Source organism: Pteronotus mesoamericanus, unplaced genomic scaffold (assembly GCF_021234165.1).
Source record: "Pteronotus mesoamericanus isolate MK-2021 breed Mesoamerican mustached bat unplaced genomic scaffold, CSHL_Meso_final contig_130, whole genome shotgun sequence".
NCBI lineage: Eukaryota > Metazoa > Chordata > Mammalia > Chiroptera > Mormoopidae > Pteronotus > Pteronotus mesoamericanus.
This window is the reverse complement of record NW_026555060.1, coordinates 15,289,890-15,301,245: the sequence shown is the minus strand read 5'-3', so window position 1 is coordinate 15,301,245 and position 11,356 is coordinate 15,289,890.

The window sequence follows — 11,356 nt, the reverse complement described above, 5'->3', positions numbered from 1 at the left end:
TGGTCCTCAAACTCCTGCTCTTCCCCACCCTCCGCCCCCCTGCCCATATAGCCTTCTCAATATTTTGCCCTTTTGTGTTTATTTTAACATATTACAAATAGGGTTTTGAAAGGAGAGAAAAGGCCACGTAAATTCCCTCAGGTATCACAGGCTGGAAGCCCTGTCCTCTCATAGCCACTCAGAATGGGAAGAGCCAAACAAGCCCATGTTCTCAAGCGTGACCAGCCATAAGAATCAGCTGTGGGCTTGAAAAACTCACACGCCTGGGGTGAAGCCCAGCATCCAGGTGTTGGAAAAGCTCACCAGCTAACTCTGAAGTTCGGTGAGGTAGGGACGGCTAAGGCAACCAGGGCAGCTCTACCTGGAAGGTCCACCAAGGAGTCTGCACCCCACTTCTGGGCTCTCAGCAGCCACTGGGGCCAAAGGACAGGAGTGTTAATCAGAACCTCTGCGGCCTCCCTCACTGACTCAGGGGCTTCTGTGATCTGCTCTTCTGAGTCCTGTACAGCTGGGGGGTGGCGATTTACTTGAGAACATTCTCATAGCAGCAGGGCGCTAAACAACAAGAAGGTCGCCTCCTACTTGGCCTGGAGCTGCAGTTATGAGGAAGCTGGGATGAAGGGAGGGAGGAACGAAGCAGACGTGCCCAGAGAGGCTAAGTCTGGTTAGAGAAGCTGGAGAGCCCCAGGAGAAGAGGGGGGACATGCGTGGGTCTGCCTCCATTCCTGGCTGCTTTCTAGGCCCAACACCAATTCTGAAACACCATCAGCTTCTTCTTGGGAGAATGAAGGGGTTCTTGCTTCTGAGTAGAACATGCTACATCCAGCAGGCTTTAAGGACCCCCCCCAAAAGGAAGTCCTGCCTGATGTGTCCACTTCAAAAAAGTCACACATGTTAGCTACATGCATGATTTCCAGAGACCGTGATCCCCAGAAAGAGAGGGTGTCCTCTACAAATGATTGTCACCTGGGGTAACCTGGAATCTCGAGATCTTTTCTCCCTCCAGGCATGGCCTACATCTATTGTGGGCCATTGTGTAAGGTCCCAGGAAAACTCAACCCCTGTCCTCAAAGAACTCAGAATGCAGGAGGAAAGACAGGGCATCAAAGAGACACAAACCACGGCGGCAGGGGGCAGGTGGGAGCATGTGCAGGACAGTCCTCACTCGCCAGCAGGGACAAGAGTGAAGGTCCAACTCCAAGAAGCAAGGCTGGGCTGGTGCCTCAGGGGAGGGGCAGAGATGGTATCATAAAGTACGTTAGAACCAAAATAAGAAAGGCCTTGCATACTAAGCAACAATGTTAGTAATTTTCTTTGTAGGCAAAGAAAATATTAGTAGATTTGAAGCAGAAAAGTGACACAATTTGCATTGTGTAAACCATTTTGGAAGGGGGTGGGGAATGAGGAAAGAGAGATAGAGGCTCTGAGTTGAGAGGGCTCATGAGTGACAGATTGCCAAGCCTGACAAGTGACTCCATCTGGTGCCTATTTGGATGTGTGGGGCTGTGGGTTTCCACTGGCCCAGGGTCTCACTTATCCTGCCCTTTCTTCCCACCTCTGCCTTCTGCAAAATTAAAAGATCCTGCTTGCCCGTGGATGACATTGAGAAGAGGCTCTTGAATTCCATCAACATTAAGCACTGAGGATCTAGCCACACACATTGTCCTCGTTCTGTTGCCATAGCAACACCCGATGCCTCTGGCAAGATGCTGGCACTGAGAAAAATTGACAATATTTTTTAAAACTTGGTTTTATAATTAAAGATCAAGGTTTTGAAAAATTAGCTTAATTATTGTCTCAAGTTCAGTCACTCCAATGCCCAAAGAGATAAACCTGTCAGTATAGACTTGACGCTCCCAGCTTTCTCAAGAAACCAATCCTCTGGGTACAGCCTCGTCATCTACCACCCTGGGCTCTAACTGCACCCCTCTAGGTCAAGGCCAGAATGGTCCTGCCTTACTTACTTCCAGAGAGAATGTCACCCAACTCTGGTCCCCGCTGCGGTGGTGACAGCCAGCTTATTCTGGCAAGAGGAGCTCGGTTCACTTAGATAAGACCTTCGTGGCATGCAGCCCAGCTGATGAGCAAGCTTGCACATATGGGAAGTCAGCTCAGGCTGAGCTGGAGCTCAGGCTGCCCCTCCCCTATCCCTCAGTGACAACCACCGGAGCATCAGGGAATAGAAGTGGCATTCTGCCACATTATCTTCCTCGTACAGAATTAGAAAAGACCAGGCACTGCTTTAAGTTAGTGACCTAATCAGCTTATTTCTCCCAAAACCTTTCTGCATATTTTCCCAGTGGGAAGCAGGGCTAGAAAATAGCCCCAGAAGGAAGGTGGCCATTATTCCAGGGATACAGGGAGAGGAAGGAGGGAGGGTGGCTGAGGGCAATGAGCAATGATAGTGAGTGTGGCTCTCAAATCAGGAAGAGCAGCAGTGATGTTAGTGATGGCTCCCAGGAGCTGAGAAGCACCAGACACAGAGAGGCTCAATCAAGAAAACAATCTAGGCAACATCTGCAAAGCCAGAGCGTGGTCAATGAGAAAATTCCAAGGAGAGGGTCCAAGATGGTGGCAGAGAAGGTGCAAGTTACACTCACTTCTTCCCAGGACCAAACTGGAATTACAACTAAAATATAGAACAATCAACCTGAATAACCAACTGAAGACTAGCTGAACAGAAGTCTTATAACCAAGGGTTTGCAGAAGAAGCCACATCAAGACTGGTAGGAAGAGCAGAGACACAAAAGGGGCTGCTCTGCTCTCATGGGTGGAGGCTAAGATTCTGGAGAGATAGCTTAGCTGCAATGGTTACCCCTGAGAAGCAGGGGTTCTGAACCCCATGCCAGACTCCCCAGCCCAGAGTACCAAAGCCAAGAAGACACACCAACATAACATCTGGCTGTGAAAATCAGCAGGGATTCTGTCTGCCTGGGAGAGATGCAAGTCAACCAGAGACACAGGCACCCTCTTAAAGGACCAATGCGCAAAATCTCATTCACAAACACTCAACCTGGGCTCTGGCACAGAGTGAACTATATTTGTGCAAGCAGAGACCGAGGTTTGTTGGCTCTGGAGAAAGAGCTGAAGGGACAGCTGCCAGTGTCCTTGTGCTGAGACCCTCTCTCACACTGCAGATGCCATCCTTCTTAGGTGTGGCACTACCCTCCTTAAGGCACCAGCCTTTGGAGAAGGTAATAGCTCCACCCTCTGGACTCCCCGTCACTGCACCCTGTGAAGCTCTTGCCCTGCAGAGGAGCCAGCCGCTTGGGCCAGGGTGTAGAGGTCCTGGCAGACTCAAGGCATGTCAGTAACTGAGTTGCATGGCTTTCAGGTGGGATCCATTCCCCCCACTTTCCTGTGAACCTGGGAAGTGCCTTCACCTCATGGGAGATCCACTAGCCCCATTGTCCAGACCCTGGGCAGCCCCATCCTCCCAAGTCCTGATGGCTCTGCTCTGCCAAGTGTGTGCTCTCCACGAGGTCCGGGAAGAATCCTGGACAGACTGAGCTGTGTGTCTCTGGGGTGGGGGCCACTCCCCACTACATCCCACAGGACTGACAGTGCCTCCCTCTCATGGGAGACCCACCCTCCCAGTTTGAGGTGGCCCTGCTCTACTGAACTTTGGCTCCTGGCAGAATCTGGGACGGACTGAGTTGTGTGAGGCTGGGGCAATTCCCCGCACTTTCCTGTGCGCCTGCTCAGCACTTCCGCTCAAGGGAGCTCTGCTAGCCCTGCCCTCCTGAAACTTGACCTCTCCGGGAGGTCCCAGCAGAATCTGGGACAGACTGAGTAGTGCGGCTCTAGAAGAGGGCGGTGTTTTCCCTTGTATGCCCAAACAGGATAGAGCCCTCCTTTCCCATGTTCAAACCTTGGTCTGATTGGGCCTGATAAAGTCTGACGGCCTCACCCTGCTGACTGCCTGAGATGCCACTCCACCACAAACGTGTGTGAGCACACAGAGGGTGGCAGCTAGACTGGCTATACAGTGAGACTTTTACTGAGTGGTCTCAGACCCAGCACTAGTGCCGAGTTTGACCCATATCAACCTGCTGCAGACTACTCTTCCCTACTTGGTGACTCACTGAGAACCTCTCATGCAACTTGAGTACTGCTAGAGGTTCTTTTAGAGACTGAGTCTAACAGGCAGCCAGCAGGTAAAGGCAGGCAGAGGTAGACCTCAGGGTGTCTTGGGCTTTTTACTGACCAGCACCCAGGCACACTGATGATGGAAGCAGGGCTTAGTGTGCAACCTGGTCCTTCACACACAGACCCAGGCCCAGCAGATGCATTCACAAACTCTGGATTGCTTTGTAGCTCCAAACAGGTAGCCCAGAACCAGTCACAGGCAGTACTAACATTGACCTGTACCAGAGTTCCCAGAATCAATTCGCTCAGTTGCCAGCTTCAGACATCAGAGCAGAACCATATTGGTTTCACAAGCACCATACCCAGAGAGAGATCGCAGTAGGCACCTGACCCAGCTGAGGCAAATTCTGCTTCTTGTGATCAGCACCTGCACAGAAACTCATACACTGTGGTCGGGGCCAATCATCGCAATCAGCCAGCCTGAGGCTGACCCCACACACAAATGGGCCAATAGCAGTCAAGACTTAGTTATAACAGGAGGACTCACATAACTCACACAAGGTACATTCTTGGATCGCCCAGCTAAGGTGATCAAAGAGATCATCTCACAGGGCCCCACAGGACACCTACTACGTCAGACTTGGAGACATAGCAGATCTATCTAATACATAGAAATAGAAATAAACACAAAGAGACAACCAAAATGAGGAGACGAAGAAACACTCCCCAAATAAAAGAACATCAAATAATCTCTGGGAAAATAAAAAGAGCTATATGAAATGGAATCAAGCAATTTACCAGATATGGAGTTCAAAAAAACAATGGTTATAAGGATGCTCAAGGAATTAGTGAGAACTTCAACAACATGAAAAAGAACATAGAAACCATAAAAAAGAACCAGACAAAAATATAAAATATACTAGAAAGAATAAACTGTAGGTTAAATGAAGCAGGGGACTGAATCAGAGATTTGAAAGACAAGATAGCAGAAAACACCCAATAAGAGCAGCAGAATGAAAAAAATAAAAATAAAAAATGAAGGTAGTTTAGCCATGGCTGGTGTGGCTCACCTGTTTGGAGCATTGCCCCATACACCAAAAGGATATGGGTTTGATTCCCAGTCAGGGCACATACTGGATTTAATCCCAGGTTGGAGGACAAACAGAAGGCAACCAATCCATGTTTCCCTCTCACACTGATGTCTTTCTCTCTCTCTCTCATCTTCTCTCTCTAACTTCCTCTCTCTCTAAGTGAACATATTTTTTTCTTTGTAAGATTTTATTTATTTTATTTTTAGAAAAGGGAAGGGAGGAAGAAAGAGAGGGAGAGAAACATCAATGTATGGTTGCCTCTCGCACGCCCCCTACTGGGAACATGGCCTGCAACCCCGGCATGTGCCCTGACTAGGAATTGAATCACAATCCTTTGTTTCACATGCCGGCACTCAATCCCCTTAGCTACACCAGCCAAGGCTAAATAAACATATTTTTGAAAAATGAGAATAGTTTAAGGGACAACCTGAAGTGTAACAATATCCACATCATAGGTGTACCAGAAGGAGAAGAAAGAAAACAAGGGATTGAGAACCTACTTGAAGAAATAATGAGGGAAAACTTCCCAAATCTGGTGAAGGAAAGACACACGAGTCCAGGTAGCACAGAGAGTCCCAAACAAGATGATTCCAAAGACACATCATAATTAAAATGACAAAGGTTAAATACAAAGAGAAAATCTTAAAAGCAGCAAAAGAAAGATAGTTAGGTATCAACAAAGGAGCTCACATAAGACTATCAGCTGATTTCTCAATAGAAACATTTCAGACCAGAAGGGATTGGCATGAAATAATCAAAGTGATGAAAAGCAAGTACCTACAAACAAGACTACTTTATCCAGAAATGCTATCACTTAAGATTGAAGGAGAAATGCTCTAGCTGGGTGGTTCAGTTGGTCTGAGCATCATCCTGTGCACTAAATGGTTACAGGTTTGATCCCTGGTCAGGGCACATACCTAGGCTGCAGGTTTGATTCCCAGTTGGGGCACATATGGGAGGAAACCGATTAATGTTACTCTCTTCTCTCTCTCTCTCTCTCTCTCTCTCTCTCTCTCTTTCCCTCCCTCCCTCCCTCTCTCCTCCCTCCTTTCTCTTAAAATCAATGAACATATCCTAAGGGGAAAATTAATAAAAATAAAATTAAATGAAGTTGAAGGAGAAATAAAGAGCTTCCAGGACAAGAAAAAAATCAGGAGTTTGCTACCACCAAACTACTATTATGAGAAAGGTTAAAGGGCCTGCTTTAAGAAGAAAAGGGAAAAAAACAACAGAGAAACATAGTAAAAATAATAAAATATATGTACCTATTAATAATCCATTTAAATATAAATGGCTTAAATGTTCCAATAAAAACACATAGGGTAGCTGAATGGATAAGGAAACAAAACCTATATATATGCTGTCTACAAGAGACCCACCTCAGAAAGAGAGATAAACACAGACTAAAAGTAAAGGGATGAAAAAAGATATTTCATGCAAAATGGAAATGAGAAAAGAACTGGAGTAGCAATACTTGTATTTGAAAAAATAGACACTAAAACAAATGATATAGTAAGACAAAGGAGGGTACTACATAATTATAAAGGGAACAATCCAACAAGAGGCTATAACCCTAGTAAATAGCTATAAACTTAAAATGGAAACACAGCTACACCTAAATATATAAAGTAATACTTGATGGACATAAAGGGAGAAAGTGACAGTAATACAGTCAGACTAGGGGGCTTTAACATCTCATTGACGTTAATAGATAAGTCGTCGAGACAGAAAATCAACATAGGAACAGCAGCCTTAAATGACACACTAGAGCAGATGGATTTAGTTGATATCTTCAGAGCATTTCAGCACTAACCAGTGGAATATATATTTTTTCAAGTGTAAGTAGAACACTTTCTAGGCTACACAACATGTTAGGATAAAAAATAAGTCTCATAAAGCTTGAATAGACTGAAATCATATCAAGCATCTTCTCTGACCATAATGGGATGAAACTAGATAGTAATCACACACACACACACACACACACATACACACACACAAACACAGCCCTGAAAAACACACAAAGACATGGAGGCTAAATAACATGTTACTAAACAATGAATAAGTTAATAACAAGTTCAAGGAAGAATTCAAAAGATATCATGAAACAAATAAAAATGTGAAAACAACAACCCAAAAATCTATGGGACACAGCAAAAGCTGTCCTATGAGGAAAACTCACAGCATTACATGCCTACCTCAAGAAACAAGAAAAATCTCAAATAAATAACTTTATACTTATAGAAACTAGAAACAGAACAGCAAACAAAGCTCAAAGTGAGTAGAAGAAAAAATATAATAAAGATTAAAAAAGAAATAAACAAAGTAGAGTCTAAAAAAACCCCAAAAGGTCAACAATACCAGGAGCCTGTTCTTTAAAACAATAATGAGATTGGTAAATCTTTAACCAGACTCATCAGAGAGAGAATGAGAGAGTGAGTGAAAGTAAATAAAATCAGAAATGAAAGAAAAGTAACTGACATTGGAGAAATAAGAAATTGTAAGAAAATATTACTAAAAACTATATGCCAAGAAATTGCACAATTGGGACAAAATGAATAAATTCCTAGAAACATACAATCTTTCAAAACTGAATCAGAAAGAATCAGAGAATCTAAATAGGCAGAATACAACTAGTGAAATTGAGACAGTAATCAAAAGTCTCCCAGCCATGAGTCCTGGACTGAATAGCTTCACAGGAGAATTTTACCAAATATTCACAGGAGAATTAACACCTATTTTTCTCAAAATATTCCCAAAAATTCAAGAGGAGAGAAGACTCCCAAGCTCATTTTATGATGCTAGCATTACCCTAACCCCCAAACCAGATATAGAAACTACAAGGAAAGAAAATTATAGGCCAATATCCCTAATGAATATAGATGCTAAAATCCTCAACTAAATATAAGCAAACTCCTTCCAAAAGTACATTAAAAAGATCACGCACCATGATGAAGAGGGATTTATTCCTGGGATGCAAGTTTGATACAATAGCCACAAATCAATGAACATGATACATCACATAAACAAAATGAAGGATAAAAATCACAAGATCGTATCATAGATGCAGAAAAATAATTTAATAAAATCCACCACCCATTTATAATTAAAAAAAAAAAAACCTCCGCAAAGTGGGAGTAGAGGGAACATAGCTCAATAAATAAAGGCTATATATCGCAAACCCACTGTAACCATCATACTCAATGGGCAAGAATTAAAAGCATTTCCCTTAAGATCAGGAACACAAGAGGGATGTCCACTTTCACCACTTTCATTCAACATAGTACTAAAATTCCTAGCAATAGCAATCAGACAAGAAGAAATAAAAGGCATGCAAATAGGAAAGGAAGAAGTAAAACTGTCATTATTTGCAGATGACATGATACTGTATATAGAGGACCCTAAAGATTCCACCAAGAAACTACTAGAACCGATAAATGAATTTAGTAAAGTAGAACGGTACAAATTAAATATCCATAAATGACTTGTGTTTTTATACACCTATAATGAACTATCAGAAAGGGAAGTTAAGAAAACAATACTATTTACAATTGCATCTAAAATAAAATAAGTTACCTAGAAATAAATCTAACCAAGGAGTTAAAAGGTCTGTACTTGGAAAATTATAAGACACTGAAGAAAGAAATTGAAGAAGATACAAATAAGTTGAAGTATATACCATGTTCACGGACAGGAAGAATTAACATCATTAAAATGCCCCTACTACCCAGTGAATCTATAGATTCAAAGCAGTTCGTATCCAGATACCAGTGATGTATTTAACGGAACTAGAACATTGCAAAACATGGAACACCAAAATACATGAATAGCCTCAGCAATCTTGAGAAAAAATAACAACAACAAAAAGAACAAAGTTGGAGGAATCACACTACCTGATATCAAACTGTATTACAAGGCCACAGTAATCAAAGCAGCATGGAATTAACATAAATACACGCATATAGATTAATGGAACAGAACAGAGAGCCAAGAAATAAACCTATGCCATTATGGTCAATTAGTATTTGACAAAGTGGAGAAGGACATCCAATGGGGTAAAGATAGTTTATTCAATACATGGTGTTGGGGAAATTTGACAGATAAATGCAAGAAAAAAAGAAACTAGACCATCTTTTTACACTATACACAAGAATAAACTCAAAATAGGTTAGAGGCTTAAAAATTAGCACAACCATAAAAATCCTACAAGAAAATATAAGCAGTAAAATCTCAGACATTTCTCACAGAAATATTTTTTCTGATTTAACTCCTTGGGCAACAGGAACAAAATAAAATATAAACAAATGAGACTACATTGAACTAAAACATTTTTTCACAGCAAAGGAAACCATCACCAAAATGAAAAGACAACCCACTGAATGGGAAAACATATCCACCACTAATACATCTGATAAAGGGTTACTATCCAAAATTTATAAAGAAGTTATAACTCAACACCAAAAAAACCAAACATTCCTGTTAAAAAATGGGCAAAAGATCTGAACAGACACTTCTCCAAGAAGGACATACAGATGGCCAATAGACATGTGAAAAGGTGTTCAAGATCACTAATCATCAGAGATATGCAAATTAACAGCTCAATGAAATATCACCTCACACCTGTCAAAATGGCCATCATCAATAAAACAACAAACAGGTGTTGGCAGGGATGTGGGGAAAAGTGAACTTTCATGCACTGTTGGTGGAAATGCAGATTGATGCAGCTACTGGGAAAGCTGTATGGAGTCACCTGAAAATATCATGACCCAGTGAGTCCACTTCTGGGAATACGTGAAGAAACCCAAAACATTACTTCAAAAGAATATATGCACCTTTATGTTCACTGCAGCATTACTTACAAATACACAGGATTTGGAAGCAGCCTAAATGCCCAACAGTAGATGAGCAGATAAAAAAAGCTCTGGTGTATTTTTACACAATAGAATACTATTCGCCTGTAAAACAGAAGAAAATCGTACCTTTTGCAACAGCATGGATGGACCTTGAGAATATTATGCTAAGTGAGGTAAGCCAGAGAAGATAAATACCATATGATTTCACTTATGTGTGGAATCTAATGAACAAAATTAACAAAATAGAGGGAGACTCATAGATACAGAGAACAGAGTGACAGCTGTCAGAGGTGCTGGGCAAAAAATGGCGTAGGGATTAAGGGGAAAAAAAGAAAACTCATAGACACATAGACTATTATGGTGATTACCAGAGGGAAACGAGGGTGGGGGAACATAAGAGGGTAAAGGAGGGATAAATGGTTACAGAAGGATACTTGACTTTGGGTGGTGAACACACAATACAATATGCAGATGATGTATTACAGAATTTTTACCTCTGAAATCTATATTTTATTAACCAATGTCACCCCAATAAATTCAATTAAAAATAAAGTTTAAAAAAAGGAAAGGCAATTCAATAGCAATCAATATGCCCTGTCAATGTAAAAAATACAACTCATGCAAGTTAATGATTTATTTTGTCAGACTAATGTAAAAACAAGAAAAAAGGGAAAGAAATGAAGCTATGTGCTATTTACAAGGACAAACTTCATATACAGAGGTGTAGAAAGGTTAAAGAAAAAAGGATGGTAAAAATAAGCAAATACAAACCAAAACAAAGCTCAAGTAGCTATAAAACATAAGACAGAATACAAAATAGGGTTTAAGTAAAAAGGAGATGAAAAAAATCACAGATAGACCTCGCTGGTGTGGCTCAGTGGATTGAGTGCCAGCCTGCGACTGAAGGGTTGCAGGTTTGATTCCTGGTCAGGGCACATGCGTCAGTTTCAGGCCAGGTGCCCAGTAGGGGGTGCAAGAGAGGCAACCACACGTTGATGTTTCCCTCTCTTTCTCCCTCCTTTCCCCCCCCCTCTAAAAATAAAAATAAATAAAATCTTAAAAAAAAAATCACAGATACTGATGAAGGTTTAATTATTTTATAACCACAATGTGTCTTAAGAAGGAGGGAGGAAGTCATAGCAATTCTAAACCTGTAAGATAGACTTGAAAATTCTCCAAAAGCAAAATAAAAAATGATAAGACAAGGAGAAAGTGAGAAATTCATCGTCTAAAAATCAGGAAAGGTTTACATTTGAAAATCTCAATAGACCTACACGGAAGGTGTGTGCCTTGTAACTGGAGAGTATATACCTTTTTCAAACA